Consider the following 16715-nt stretch of genomic DNA (forward strand, 5'->3'; position numbering starts at 1 on the left):
GCTGGTTCAGAAGTTAATAAGCAACCTTCTTAACAATTGTGTGGCTCATGAATGGGGAGGACACTTGGTCATCCCCATCCCCATGACGTTATTTCCACAAATCCCAAGATACACTCCATTGTAGAGTTAACTCGTGGGGTAAGGGCAGGTATGTTGGAATTAAACTGTGCACCCCCATGGTGGCAGCCCACTGGAATCCAGACTCCTCAAAAACAAAATTGGAGATGCTGCAGGGAGACCACAGCAAGAGCAACCTGTGCCCTACAGTAGCATAGTCTTTTGTTCTGCTTCTGCAGAAGAAAGCACTTGCAGTGGGTACATTGGCACCCCATGCCTGCCCCCTTCCATCTGCCCAGGACCCCAGCAACAGTGACTGCTGTTGGTGCACACCTGTGCAGCAAGTAACACCTTTCCTATGCCAGGCCGCATTTGATGGGTGTGGGCGGGACAATGTCATGGGTTATCCAGCGAGTGGCATTGCTGTGTTAGGTATATAAGCACTAGGGAACTTTTGTGGAGCGGCACTATCTATTGGAGGAAACCCTACTGGGGTGTGGTGCTGCAGCGCAGCACTATGTGGTGCACACTCATGTTCCTACATGGATAGCCACCAGCTTGGCTGGAGTGGTGAGACATGTACAGCTTCAGGTGTGACTGCCTCCCCACTGTCCACTGTCCTCATTTTTATAACCTCTCAAGTTGAGGGGGGGGGAGTCCCCCTTGACAGTGGCAAAAAGCCACAAATAGCCGAACGGTTTGTGTCTCTTTAAAATCTCCAAACATGTCACTGTTGCCAGGCAGAATGGAGAAGAAAGGGGAGGATGTCAGGAACATGGTGCTGTGGCTGAAAGGCAGCCAGCAAGAGCCATGGCATGCATAGAACAACCACATCCCTGGGTAAGTCTACCCTGCCACCTCTCTGATTGCGGTTTCAAAATCGGCACAAAACCAGGGTTATAGCGTTATCTGGGTTTGGATGTAAGCCTTTGGTGGCCAAACCAGAGGTCTCAGCGGCAAACCTTACTTCAAACTAAAGGTTCACATTGGAGTTTGGCAAGGCAAACTATAGGTCACTCTTGCCACGAAACTGCGGTTTCACGCATTTGGGTGTATTAGAGTTCCAACCTCTGCCCTGTTTAACTCCAGTTTCATGTTACGTCTGAATTCAGCCCATGTCTCCAGACATTATTAATTAGCAGTGCTCCCCTTACCTGTGCACTTCCACTGCAGCTGGGGTAGATACAGAAATCTCCCCTCCAAGCTCTCTAACAAAGAGGCACCTTTTGCAGTGGTAGTTCAGTTGTGTTTACTGGAGGTATAGCAACTGTTCCTATTTGATCCACCACTGTGTGTCTCCAGAGGCATTTTCCAGAGTCCCCATTTTAGATTCGGATAGGGATCCATCTTTTCATTTCATTTGTTATGTAATCTGCTTTGAGAATGTTTTGGGTTTTTTTAAAGTGGCATAATTTGTTTCAGAGAGTGAAAAACAGGGAGAAGCAGCACCTCAAATAGTACCCAAAGCTAATGATGCATTAATATTTATAAATTGCTCAGTTTGTATCGATAAACCATTTTTGATCAGTGTGAGGCTTCACCCCTTTCCCACCTAATCCTTCCTTTCTTACACACACATGCACAAACATACAAACATTTCTTTGGGAGGATTTTCAAGCTCCATACTGTCACTTAAAATAAGAATCCAAAAGCCAGAAAATTAATAATAGTCTCATAGGAAAATACTACCCCACTTCTTTTATTTCTTTCCCCTTGAGCTTTCATATAATTACAGCTTTAACATTTTGCAAGTACTTATTTTTAGCTTTAAAAAACCAAAGGCAAAAAGAATGGTACAGAAAAGAGAACTACCAGAATTACATAAAAATCAATAATGGAGTTCTTTTCTTCTAAGACATTTTCCATATTAACAATCAGCCTGCGATATGTCAGAATCTTTATTTAAAAATCAATAACTGACTTCAAAGAGACTTTTCTTCTTCAGCATTTACTATGCTAACAACCAGCTTGTAGTTCTTTGATATCCCAAATGAACTTGATAGGCAGATCCTTCATTTTCTCCTCAAAAATCTTGTCAAATCTCTCATTTTCAGATACAGTCAATATATTTTTCCAGTCTCCAATAGTACCTGAAAATATATATGTGTGTGTGTGTTGCTTCACCAAGTTATAGCATTCACAAAATTACTGGGCATCATTTATCCAATAAAACACTTTTTAGTTTCACAGATTTTAATGGAAGAGTTAAGCATGTTGTTAATTGTTGTCCATTGAAACCCATGGGCCTTTAAAGTGCATAATTTCAGCTGGATCATGCCTGTGTTCCTTTCCCAGTTATTTTCTTCTTCAATTTTCAGAGGCAGAGAGCAGTGTAGGCAATATAATGTCGTACTGAAGTGGAGATGCAGAATTTGCATTCTGATGCTAGGAAACTTATTAAAATGAATTCCCCCCTTGTTCCACGTGAATACTTGTTACTGGCCAGCAGAGTATACAAGAGACGTTATGCAAGAGCTAAGCTACCAGATCCAAGTATTTGCAGAAATTCAATACCATGCTTCATTTACACGAGAGAGGCGGGGGGGGGGGGACAATCCAATCCAATCAAGGACCAGTCACTGTGCATTCACTGCCCCCTGTGGGCAAGAAGTTGACTCTTAATCACATCCTTCTTCCTCAACAGGCAGCGGCAGCACCAACGGATATTAGGTAGTCAGAAGCCTTGTGGCAAAGGCAGCACAAGCCCAACCTGATGCTGATGCCCATGAGGCTCTCTGGACTGGGGCCCAGCTCTTCCAAATTAAGGTAAACGCAAAGGGAGCAAGAACAGGTAGAGAATCAGAACTTTAACAAGAAAGGGCTTAATTTTCTCAAGGAATATAGGAAGTTGCCTTATGCCAAGTCAGACTATTGGTCCATCTCGTTCAGTATTATTGACACGATCTGGCAGCAGCTGTTCAGGGTTCCAAGCAGGAGTCTTTCCCAGCCCTACCTAGAGATGCTCGGAATTGAACCTGAGCATGCAAAGCAGATGCTCTACCACGGAGCTATGATGACCTCGTCTCCTAAGGGGAATATATTACAGCTACCAGTGCTCACCTGTAGTCACCCACCCAAATGGGAACCAGGGCAGACGCTGCCTAGCAGAGGGGGCAATTTACTTGGATTTAACAAGTGGAAAAGAGGACAGCAAAATGGTAGGCTAGAGCAGGGGTTCTCAACGTTGGGTCCTCAGATGTTTTTGGACTTCAACTCCCATAATCCCCAGCCCCAGTGGCTTTTAGTTGGGGATTATGGGAGTTGAAGTCCATTAACATCTGTGGACCCTGGGAATCCCTGGGTTAGAGCATCTTTCCACTATTCTGCTCTTCCATTCCATATCCCTCCCTCCCTCCTTTACAGATCTGAACAAAACAAAAAAGGTGGGGTGGGTGCTTTCATGCTCCCAAGCCAGGCAGTGGCAGGCCAGTGAAGTAGGGTGGGCACTCTAATGCACCCACTACCTCCATCAGGTAATCTGCCTCCTGAGGTAATCAATTCAGAGATCAACTCATTATGAGGCCAGTCATCTCTGTCTTGATAGAAAAACATTGGTAGCAGTACTGGCAGCAAAAGCCCTGGTGGATGGGGCCTTAAAACGATCTGCCCTCCAGTATCCCCCGTGGTGCTACCATCATTCAGGAGACCAGAGTCAGAAGCCTCAGCAATTTGGACATTAGCTTGGATATGGAATCCCACCTCCACAAATAATGAAAATGTCTAGCTGCGGAGAATGTGCCCTTTTGGGGGATGGGCTATATCCTTGGAACAAATGCTGCAGGCCTGATGAGACAGCAAGACCAGGAGAGAAAGGTCTTTAGATATCACTGTCCCCTCAGGGCCTCAAAGGGTGTATACAATTATGCAAATTATGAGTGGAGAGGGTGGATAGAGAGAAAATTTCCTCCCTCTCTCACAACACTAGAACCAGGGGTCACCCCATGAAACTGAAGGACAGGAAATTTAGGACCGACAAGAGGAAGTACTGTTTCACACAGTGCATAATGAATCTATGGAATTCCTTGCCATGGGATGTGGTGATGGCCACCAGCCTGGATGGCTTTAAAAGGGGCTTAAGCAGATTCATGGAGGACAGGTCTATCAATGGCTACTAGTCTGGTGGCTATAGGACACTTCCAGCCTTAGAGGCAAGATGACTCTCAATACCAGTTGCAGGGGAGCAACAGCAAGAGAGAGGGTATGTGCTCACCTCTTGCCTATGGGCTTTCCAGGGATATGTGTGAAGCACAATGCTGGACTAAATGGGCCTGATCCAACAGGGCTGCTGTTATGTTATGTAAAGTCCATTGCCTTTGAGGATCAAACTACGAGTGATGCTTAAACTGTTATTAGCCTCAGGGCTTAGATGTTCTTTAGTTTAGAGAAGCCAGATAATGAAATCCATGAAACGGGACAGTGGTGGGGGCAGACAGGCTTTAATCCTATCCCACCATGGCCTCATTCTGCTAAGGGCCCCAATCCAGCTGCCATTTACTCTGGAAAAAAGTTCCTATTGACTATCATGGGAGAATCCCCACCCCACAAAATAAATAGCAACTGGATTAAAGTTAGGGCTAAAGCCCCCCTCACTGCAGTCTAGATCTACACTTCAGGGGGTTCCAGTTCAGCTACTAATAACTAAAGAAAAACAAAGCCCACAAGGACGAATGAGACTTCAGATGTCTAGTGTAGTTTGGCTCCGAGAGCCCTTTGGGATGAAATCACTGGTATTATCTTCTTAAAGCGGTAGTGGCAGAAGAAGCTTTTAGTCAGGCAGCAACAGCAGGAGAGAGGGCATGCCCTTGCCTGTGGGCTTTCTTGAGGCATCTGATGGGCCACTGTGGGAAATGGGATGCCTGATTAGATAGGCCTTGGGCCTGATCCAGCTGGGCTGTTCTTACGTTTCCAGCTCCCGGTTTCCAAAGGTTGTTGGACTATGGCCATTCTGGCTGTGGATGATGGGAGTTGTATTCCAACAACTTCTGGGGGCCAGGGTTGGGAACCCCTGATCTAGTGGATCGAGGAAAGGGTCCTGAAGAATGCCTGCTCCCCAATCTCCTCCTTTGCTGCAAAGCCAAAAGCCTCATGATCCCATTTTTTAACATCATTGACAGCACTGGTATTTTGGAACTGTGCTGATCATCTGTCTAACTGTATTCTTATGAACCATTCTGAGAACCATTAGAGATGGATATTTGCATTGTTAAATAAATAATCCCTGCTAACTTGGCAAAGAGGCACCTTTTAACACGGTGATTCTCTTTTTTTAGCAAGGGGAGAGTAACTAGCCCTCTCCACCCCCAGCACAGTACCTCCAGTGACTATTGCTGGTGTCTATCTTATGTTTCTTTTAAAATTGTGAGCCGCCTGGGGACAGGGATCCATCTTATTTATTTGTTATTTCTCTGTGTAAACTGCCTTGAGCCATTTTTGGAAGAGCAGTATAGAAATCCAATCAATCAATAAAATAAAATAAAATAAAATAAAAGCCCCAAATGTCACCGCCTTTATATAGAAGTGCTCCAGCCCCTTGACTATTTGGATTCTTTTCTGTCCCTTTTCCTGCTTCCTTTTTATAGTGGAGCTTCCACAGAACAACCAACCTTCCCAGTGAACTGTGTCCTCAATGGGGACCGCATGTTTTGCTTTTGTTTACAGTACAGGAGCACTCTGTGAAAAAGTATTTCATGCCATACGGATGATGTGGATTGCATTCAGTTGCCACAGTGTTACCTTTGTGCAAAAAGGTCCCTTTGTTGTCTTTTACTACCCCATCAGGCAATTTCTCTAAATTGACCCTGGAATCATCTTTCACGTTCTTGAATGTAGTCAGCTCCACAACTTTGTCCACCTCCTGATCGCTCAGCTGCTTTCCGACAAAATCGCAGACTTTTAACACAGCACCTCTATGATCCTGGAATTAGATGTTATTTCATTCTTATTCAGTATTGTTGTTTCAAAGGCTGAAAGGCTTGGGTTCTGCATTTTAATTAATGGAAATCTATACTGATTGCATAAATTGGTCCCATTCTCCCACTTCCATCCATATCCAATAATAATTCAGATTGCAGGGGTTGCAATTGCAGGGATTTCAGATTGCAATAATTCATATTGCAGGTTTGGTGATGTAGTGCCAGATGATGGGCCCCTCAGGTCAGATGGTACTCAACATGCTACTGAAGAAGAGCTGAGGATCTCTCAGAGTACTGATGGTGTTTATGACACGGTTAGACTAAAGCCTTTTGGATGTCTAGCAGCTGATTTTGCCATGAGAGAAAAGACAATCCGAAGCTGCAAAGAAAGAATTAAAATGGGAACATGGAACGTAAGAAGCATGAATATGGGAAAGCTCAACACAGTGAAAGATGAAATGAATCAAAATGGACTGGAATGGGACACATTCAGTCAGAAAATCACACCGTTTACTACTCAGGACACGAAAACCAAAGAAGGAACAGTGTTGCTTTCATAGTCAGGAAGGATATAGCAATGAAAGTACTTGGGTACCATGCAGTCAGTGACCGACTAATATCAATTAGATTTCGTGGACAACCCTTTAACATGACAGATCTTCAAGTCTACGCCCCAACAACTGATACAGAAAAAGAGGAAGTTGATGAGTTTTATGCTCAAGTCCAGTCTGAAATTGATAGAACATGCAAGCAAGATGTGATGCTGGTGGCTGAAGACTGGAATGCCAAAGTTGGAAAAAGTAGGAGGTAAACACAGTTGGCCTATATGGTCCAGGAAACAGAAGTGAAGCAGGAGAACAACTTATTAGTTTCTACCAAGCCAATGATCTCTTCATTGCTAACACATTCTTCAAAGAACCAAAGCGGCGCCTATACACATGGGCATCACCAGATGCAGTACATATAAATCAAATTGATTACATTATTGATGCAAGGAGGTGGAAGAGCTCAGTTATAACAGCAAAGAGATGTCTGGGGGCCGATTGTGGAACAGATCATGAGCTGCTCATGAGCAAGTTCCAAGTCAAGCTAAAGTGGGAAAACAAGGCTATCCAGCTCCCACAATATAATCTTGAGAATGTTCCCACCATTTTCAAGGAGAACATCAAGAACCGTTTTGAAGTTCAATGATAGGGAACCAGCGAACTGTGGAATGAAATCAAAGAAGTTGTTAAGGATGAATGTGAAAAGTCAAAAGACTGCCAAAGACCAAGAAACAGAAGAAAGCAAAACGGATGTCAGAACAGATGGTGGAAATTGCCAAGAAGAGGAGAAAAGCCAAAGTCAAGATAGATAAAGACCTCAGGAAGGAACTTAATAGGGAATTTCAGAAAGCTGTTAGAAGAGACGAGGAGCAGTACTACAATGACATCTGTAAAGACCTTGAGGATGGAAATAGACATGAAAAAACAAGAATTTTTTTCCAAAAGATCTCTGAACTCAGAGGGAGGTTCCAGCCTCGAATTGGTATGTTAAGGGATGCCAAAGGACAGATAGTAACTGATTCAGAGAAGATCAAACAGAGATGGAAGGAGTATACTGAAAATCTGTACAGCAGGGACGTCAACATCCAAGATACTCAAGAAGATATTCCCTACTTGTAAGAACCTCTAGTACGGGAAGATGAAGTTAAATCAGCACTCTGGTCATTACCAAGTCCGAAGGCTACAGGAACTGATGGAATAGCTACAAAAATATGGCAGGCAACAGAAAAATAATCAGTCAAGGCTCTAACCAAACTATGCCAGCAAATTTGGAGAACGACGCAGTGGCTAACAGTTTGGAAGAGGTCAGTCTGCATACCCATACCAAAAAAAGGAGACTTAGCAGATTGTGCAAACCATCGCACAATATCCTTAATTTCACATGCTAGCAAAATAATGCTCAGGATCATACAATGCAGATTAGAGCTCTATGTGGAAAGGGAAATGCCAGATGTTCAAGCTGGTTTCAGAAAAGGCTGAGGAACATGAGACATCATTGCTGATGCACACTGGATAATTGAGAAAGCCAAAGATTACCAGAAAGAAGTCAATATGTGCTTCATTGACTACAGAAAAGCCTTCGATTGTGTGGACCATGTAAAGTTGTGGAATATCCTTAGGAAAATGGGCATCCCAGAACACCTCATGAGAATACCTCATGAGAAACCTATACTCAGGACAGGAAGCCACAGTCCAGACAGAACATGATGAAACAGACTGGTTCCAGATTGGCAAAGGAGTAAGATAAGGCTGTATACTCTCTCCTTCTTTATTCAATTTATATGCTGAACATATAAGATGAGAGAAGCTATATTGAAAGAAGATGAGCGTGGTTTTAAAGTTGGAGGAAGAAACATCAATAACCTGCACAACGCTGATGACAGCACTCTGATAGTTGAGCATGTGGATGATCTGCAAGCTCTAGTAATGAAAGTCAAGGAGCACAGTGAAAAAATGGGACTACAACTAAATGTCAAGAAGACTAAACTAATGACAACTGGTACAGCAACCAGCCTCAGAATTGACAATGAAGACACTGAAGGGTGGATAGCTTCTGCCTTTTAGGATTGACTGTCAACAGTAAAGGATCCAGCAGTCAAGAAATACACCACAGACTAGCACTTGGTAGGTTAGCAATGAAGGCCTTGGAAAGGATATTTAGAATGGTCCTGCCAGGGCAGAAGCACCTCCTTGCCACCCCGGTATGTTGCATACTGGAAGTGACTGCTGTGTGTGCGCACGTTGCAACGTGCGGTCCGTTGCAACTTGCGGTCCGTGATGTACCGGGGCAGCAAGGAGGTACACTTTTGAGAACAGCACTAGTAGGGGATACACGGTGGGGTGTGTGTGTGTGTGTGTGTAAGAGCACCCTCCCCTGTCTTTAAAGTTATCCCCCCTGACCTTCGAACCAGCAGTCGCCAGTTCCGTGCACATCCCTAATTATCACTCCCATTCCTACAAAAGCAGAACAGAAATGGTGAGATGGCTACTTGTCCAAGACATGAGTGAGCTAGGATTTGGATTCACCCGTGCACCCGACACATGAGACTATCCCAGCTCATGAGAAATGACTTGGATAAGAAATTACTGACATGGCAATCATGGTAATGATTACCATGTCAGTCAGTTCTTATCTAAGTCATTACCATAATCTCACCTTAATCATATCTTCATAAGAAAGAAAGAGAATATTGGAGTCATTCCTATGAGTGTACCAGCCTCTGATATGGTCAAACCATGAGCTGCTCACAACTGTTGGAGAAGCAAGAAAAGAACAGTAAAGAATATATGCTATCTCATTCACAGTGAATGCATTTTGCATAGTGGCAATCATGTAAGGACTTGTACTGGCACTATATGTAAATACACATATTAAAACGAAAGTAGAAAATAACCTTTCCAGAAAGTCATTTACTACTTCTTATTACCCTTTCAGATCTCCTTGCTTACTGTGGCTATAATCTTCCTCCCTCCACATACATACTGTAAGTTAGCATGCAGAGGGGTTCATCCAGCATAAACCTCCCTAAAACCTCTCATAAAGGTGAGCATATTGTGATTCACTGCCCTTACACTTCACATTAACATATGAAATGTCCTTACACTGTCAGACCATAGGTCCACTTTGCATAGCATTTCCTACACTGATTGGGGGCAGCTCTCAAGGTTTCACACAGGAATCCTTCCAGAGGTACACCTTAGGTAATTTTGGAGCCATGAATTTTGCAGTCCCCAAATTAGATAGGCCTTGGGCCTGATCCAGCAGGGTGAGAGAGAAACTTGTGTTCTTAAGTATTTGTGAAAACAGAGGCATTTATCATCATTGTTTCTGCCAGTAGTTAAACGGCAGTGACAAACACAGATTCAACCCTGCCACTTTAAATAAGCTGAATGCACTTTTTACACCAGAATATGCTCAGGGAAAAGTTAAAAAAAACGTTTAAATGCATTTTTAGAAGAAATCCTGAATAAGATTCTTCCCACTGACCTGCACATACCAAATTTTGCATGGACAGTCTTCCACTCTCCCCTCTTACTCCCCCACCTCCATTCATTCTGTCTGGAGTGTGCTAGCCCCAGCAAAGATGGGTGGGGGAGAAATACAGTGAAGAAACTCTTTGGCACTCGGCAGGCATGGAAAACATGGTGGGAGGAGAAATGTGGCGGCAGGAACCAACAAATCTCCCATCCCAGTCCCCAGCCACTAGTATACAGCCTTCCTGCTGTGGTGGCAGCAGCAGCTGCTGCTGGCTGCCACTGCCACCACATTTCTTCCTTTCCCTGTTTCTTCCCCCACCCCCCTTGCTGAGGATGGTTCCTGCCTCCACCACATTTCTTCCCCCCACCCCACTGCCCAAGTGGCAGCATTTCCTCTCACAAGCATGGCTGTAGGCCCTGCTGGAGTGGCGGGAGTGGCTGAGCTGCTTGCCAGGCCTGGCCTCACCCGCCTGCCATGACAGGAGGAAATCCGTCTGCCGTGATGGGTGGGCTGGGGTTTTGCTACAGGCTGGCCGCAGTGGACTCACTGCCCAATGCTGTGAGCAGCTGTAAATAGCTTTTTAGTTTAGAAAAAAGGTCAACTGAGGGGAGACATGCTAGAGGTCTATAAAATCATACATCGTGTGGAGAAAGTTCATAGACATTTTTCTCCCTCTCGCATAACACTAGAACCAGGGTCGTGCCATGAAACTGATTGCCCAGAAATTTGGAATTCTCTGCCAGAAGATGTGGTGATAGCTGACAGCCTGGATGGCTTTAAGAGGGATCTAGATACATTCATGGAGGGCAGGTCTATCAATGGCTACTAGTCTGAGGGCTATAGGCCACCTCCAGCCTCAGGGGCTGTGGGGGACTGGACTTCTGCCCCAAGGTCCAGGGGAAGTGGCACCTCTGAGTCCTTCAACTCCAGAAGAGTCCATCTCCTGTGTGCTCTGCACCCTGCATTCTACTTGAGCATAGATCAGGATCGTGTTCTCTTGGGAGGCTCAGTTTTGCCATTTGACAAACTGTCCAGTGTGCTAAGGAGTCTGTTCTTCAGGCAGTGACTGCTAAGCATTCTTTAAACTTAATAACATTTTCTATAGACCTTACTATACAGCATTAGCTAGTCTTTGTTTGGTAGCTACTTTCTGATTTTTTTAAAAAATCCATACCATTGCCAGTCAAAAATGCCTCAATGTACTCCTGCATATCAGGCAATTTCTCTGGGGTTTTAATCATTGTTTGGAAAAAATAGGCGGAGATCATAACATCTTTAGGATTTCTGGTCACATAAATTACCTGCAAAAAAGGGGAGAAAGTCTAACTTCCAAAGAGGATTGGTGGAAGGATATACAGGCTAAAGCAATGATCTTTACCCATATTTTACGAAATGAACAAGCAATGGACTGCTTATATGCCATGCACTAACAGCTGTGGCAGAGCAGCCTAACAAAAACATCATTACATCAGGGGTTCCCAGTCTTTGATCCCTTGATGTTGTTGGACTACAACTCCCATGATCCCACTGGCCATTGTGACTGGGGATCATAGTAGTCCAACAGTGTCTGGTGAGCCAAGGTTAGCAACCCCTGTGCTAAGTGAACATGACTCTTAATGAAGTGTGCAGCATATTCTGTTTGTTATTCAGTATCTCCTGGGAACATTCAGAAAAAGCAATAAAACATAGTCCCCTGCTAACTGGGCAAAGAGGCACCTTTTACCGTGGTGATTCTCTTTATTAAGCAGGGGGAGAGTAACTGGCCCTATCCACCCCCAGCACAGTACTTCCGTGACTGTTGCTGGTGTGTGTCCTATGTTTCTTTTTAGAATGTGAGCCCTTTGGGGACAGGGAGCCATCTTATTTGTTTGTTATTTCTCTTTGTAAACCGCCCTGAGCCATTTTTGGAAGGGCGGCATAGAAATCGAATTAATAATAATAGTAGTAGTAGTAGTAGGCCCGTTCACACAACCCAAGACAGTATAGGAAGAATGCCCAGCTAGGATAGGAGAACAACACATGCTTCCTATCAGCAGTCGTGTGAACTCAAATGGCAAGATAGAAGGAGGGGAGAGTGACTGTTTGGGAGCTGGATAGGACAGGTGTGGCAAGGCTTGCCCATGTTTTGTCCCCAGCATTTTCGTGGGGGTAGATGAAAAGCCACCCTACCCAGCTTCCAAATGCTCACTCTTCCTCCCTCCTCCCTTTCTTTTTGAGTTCACACAACCGTGAATCAGGAGCACGCATGGCTCTCCTGTCCTGGCTGGCAGATTCTCCAGCCCTGGTTCAGGTTGTGTGAACAAGCCTAGCATGTACATTCAGCACATAATGCTACATTTGACCTTCAAAACCTATGGGACAAAATAGGTTTGAGTTCAAACAAGAAGAACTATTATTCTTAATATGTTCATAAAGTGTGAAGGGTCAAATTACCTAACCACACTTTGAATATCCTTCCAGGGCTCATCTGCTACAGCTCGAGGTCTGGCGGGAGAGAACTGATGCTTTTATGGATACAGGGGAGTAAGCTTCAGAGCTGCAGCCAATGTCAGACAACCTCTGTGTGACTATGGCCCCAGAAGTATCTAGAACCAGGGCCCTATTCAAACATTACTTTGTATGCATGTACAATCTGTGTTCAGTGTATACATGTACAAATCTGCATGCATGTACAGTTCTTCACACATGATGTTGAACACAAATAGAGCGGAAAACTTATTATCTTTTAAAATGAATGCACAATCATTCAAACCAACACATGTACATGAATGCAGACTTCTGAATGCATGCACTGCATAACATCTGAATAGGGCTCAGCTGTTGTCAGACTTTAAGGATGCACATGGGATGCCAATATGCTCACTGAAGTGTCAATTGAAAACAAGTGGGGTTCCAGAATAGGGAGCTCTAAATCTATACTAGAGAAGCAAGGGGTAGAGACCAAGAAATGCATCCCTACTATCAACCCCACCCCATACCGCTAACTTTGCTAGTGTCATGGGGGTAGTGGCAGTGTGGGAGCCTCAGCTGTCCTAAGGGCTCCATCTTTACTTCCCTTGGAGAAGGGAAGGGACATCAATATTAAAAGGCTCTGTATCTACACACTATACTGTAAAAGTAAAGTGTGCCGTCAAGTCGATGTCAACTCCTGGCGACCACAGAGCCCTGTGGTTGTCTTTGGTAGAATACGGGAGGAGTTTACAATTGCCTCCTCCCACGCAGTATGAAATGATGCCTTTCAGCATCTTTCTATATCGCTGCTGCCCGATATAGGTGTTTCCCAATATAGGTGTTTCTCATAGTCCGGGAAACACACCAGGGGGGATTCGAACCGGCAACCTCTAACTTGCTAATCAAGTCATTTCCCTGCTGTGACATTAGGTGGCACACTATACTGTACAGCCCAGTATATCACATCAATAACTTTGCCTTGTTAGCTTTTAAATGCCAGGTCAAGGAAGCCCTCTTCGAGGAAGTTTTTGGGTTGCCCTGAATACCTCTTCATCCTGCTTTTGCTGCTCTGATTGGTTAGTTACTAATTAATATTTACTGGGTGTCTTGACAATTAAGCATGTTATGTTTTCATATTGTTTTTAATACATTTTGAGAGTCACCACAGTCAAAAGGCAGGTTACAAATATGTAAATAAATGAATAGGGCGAAACCCATGGGTCTCTTCCCCCGCTGCCCCTCATACACTTCTTTAATTCTGTTAGTTCAATACTCTTCGAGACATGATTAATTTCTATGGTGCCCCTTTGTTCAGCTGCAGTACAGCTACCACGTACACATAAATGATAGACTTGGCATGTCATAGCTGGTGAAATAAGTGACCCACATTTCATTTACTGCAATGATAAAGAAATCATAACAAAGTTCTCCTACTTTTCCTTTTTTGTTCCTCAGGCCTTTTGGAATTAAATGATATGGTAAATGAGCAGACATAAGGCGTGGCAATGGTCTTTGAGTAAAGTCCACTGAACACGTTGTAATCAATAAATGGAATTTGATCTAACACAGACACCCTTGCAGTGCCATTGCGCTGTTCTTCATGAAAAATCAACCTTACAATGTTCTGTGTCCACATGGTCCCTAGGAAAGGAAATCATTCTGTTTTCAGATCATACTGAATTTTGCTATATACACAAATTCACACATACTTATACTCTCTTAACCAGACTGACATTCCTGTGTCCGTTTGTGAGAAACTGCTATGCCATTATGAGTCTACATACCCTGCTGAAGTGTCTTGGGAATTTTACCACACAGTTCTTACCAGTCACAGGAAGAAGTACCCACATGTGTATGGGATATTCCTGGAAGCTTTTCACTCCATTAGCAGAGATTATACTTCTGGATAGGAAAGGCGCTACACAGAAATAGCCCCTGATAGGGGACACACAGAGCCCAAGGATGCAACTATCCTATGTGTCTCTGATCACCTCTACCCTCCTGGTAAGGGCAATTTTACCACACATTGAGGTCGTGCACACCAGATAGGTGCTCCTGCACCATTCTTGGAGCTCACCCCAAGCTCTCTGGGATTGAGTGCATTGAGGGGTCCTCCTCAGCCGGGTCTATAGCTGCCCGGCTCTGCAAGAGGTTTTTCACACATGGTTCTATGCCTTGGGATATCTGAAAAATGAATCTGATTTGCAGCAGATTGAGGCATTTTAATTCCAGGGATTAAACAGACCATTTGCATAGCCATTAGCACCTCCATCAACACCTTCGGAGAAAGCAGAAGCCCCGGAGTTTTTTTTTCAAAAGCTGCTGGAAATAGAGGATTTTTTTTACTCTGGACATAACTCGGACTAAGACGGAATTTGCAGCCTCCCTTTGGAGAAAAACAAAGCCCTGTCTGTCCTGGTCTCTGATAGCCCGCAGGGAGGTTAAGTTAAATCCAGTGAATGTGTGGACTGCCACACTCCAGTCAGGAGTGGATTTGGGGGGGAGCCCTTCTGTAAAACCTCCAGGCAGCCTAAGCGCACACATGACAGGGATCCCAGGTAGAAGGGTGCATTCACACCCTTCTGCCTGGGTAAAAGCCTGGGGTGGGGTGGGGGGAACCTCAGGCTACCCAGTGGCCCCGATCCCGGCACTTCACACAAGTAGCTGTACCCCAGTAGGGCAGCGCAAGCCTGGGTAGGGCTGTTTGTGTGAACAGCCTTTATTACTATTATCTACCAACATCATTTGGTGGAGTACAGCAGAAGGACTCCAAGATTATGTTTTGCTCTGGGCTCCAATTTACCTGTTTGTAATCCTGCTCTCACTAACAGGCTGCAGAGATGTTTTAAAAATATCTAGCAAGAGGTTAGCATGTTTTACCAACAAGGAAGAGGTCACAGGCTGTGTGGATTCACTCTTCCTGTTTTGATCAGGCTGACCTAGCATGCTGCCACTGCTGTTGCTGCTAGAATTTGTAACTGCCATTCATCCACTGGTGCATGTATTTCAAAAGTATCTCTCCAGGAAAATGCTGGATGACATGTGGGAGAGAGAAGCTGGACTGCCAGTCCTACTTCATTTGTTGAATTAATATATACACTTAATGTATAGATGTAATGGATGTTGCCATTGTTCTTACAAGTAGCTTTGCCAATTATACTTAAACTGAGAGTTTAGGAGGATATCAATATTAGCTTGTTCAAGGCAGGGCCAAAATTCCCCATGGGAGGTACAGACAACTCTTCTTCAATGTGTGGAAAGTATAATGTGCAAAGTTGCTCTCATTTAGTGCCATGCCTCACCTGGAAATACAATACTTCAGGGACACAGGGTGAATTCCCCCCCCCAAAAAAAACCTATTGTAGTGCGTCAAAGGAATGTGGCACCTCCCAGAGCCCTAGCTGACTCCACCCCCTCCAGGCAGGGACAAACAAAAACACAGGAGTTTGCTAGCCCTGGCAAATAACACACACAGAGGAGATTCTCACGATCCACCAAAAGCGGACTAAGGGAGCCTAGCCCACTTTTGGAGGATCGTGTGCTGCCAAGGCAGGGTAGCTTGGATGTGTGCACGCTAGTCCATGTGACTGGCAGCTCATTTCCGAGCTGGTCTCAGCACTTGAGCCGTTCTATTATGCCACGAACAGCTTGTATACTGAGGCAGCCATGCTGAGCCAGGCTTTGCCTGTTGCTCTTCTCCTTGAGAGGGCCATGGGTGATCTCCAGACCACTCTGAGCACTGGGGACGCCAACATTAGTAAGGCAACTAAGCAGGTTTATGGTGTGCACATTGCTTGCACTGCACACACCTTGAACCTGGTGGTACAGGATGAGCTTGGGCTCAAGGAGGCGTTGAAGTCCAGGGTGCATGCACAGGGTAGGGCAAGTAGTTTAGGTCAGGCTCAGGCCCGAGATCCTGCTGCTTCTGTGGCCGCTCTTGGGGACCAGTGCCGCAAGATTGCTGGCCACTTCCACTGGAGTGAAAAGGCAAGGTGCCTGCTCAAGGTCAGGCAGATTGAGCAGGGCCTGCCTGAACACCTGATCCCCCAGGACGTTCCTACCTGGCGGAACTCCACCTTCATCTTGCTCCAGACCATGCATGAGCAAGAGGGAGCTCTCCACAGCCTGGCAAGGCATGGTAGCTTGGATGTGTACACACTGGTCCATGTGGACTGGCAGCTCATTTCCGAGCTGGTCTCAGTACTTGAGCTGTTCTATTCTGCCTCGAACAGCTTGTGTACTGAGGCAGCCGTGTTGAGCCAGGCTTTGCCC

The 16715-nt window shown here is 44.9% G+C and overlaps 1 pseudogene; it reads right to left on the reverse strand.

Annotated features, from left to right (window-relative positions):
- Positions 1–1729: 1729 nt before the first annotated feature.
- On the reverse strand, positions 1730–16580 carry LOC128339251 (amine sulfotransferase-like; annotated as a pseudogene).
- Between the last annotated feature and the right edge of the window lie 135 nt (positions 16581–16715).

The sequence above is a fragment of the Hemicordylus capensis genome, chromosome 1 (assembly GCF_027244095.1).
Source record: "Hemicordylus capensis ecotype Gifberg chromosome 1, rHemCap1.1.pri, whole genome shotgun sequence".
Classification (NCBI taxonomy): domain Eukaryota; kingdom Metazoa; phylum Chordata; class Lepidosauria; order Squamata; family Cordylidae; genus Hemicordylus; species Hemicordylus capensis.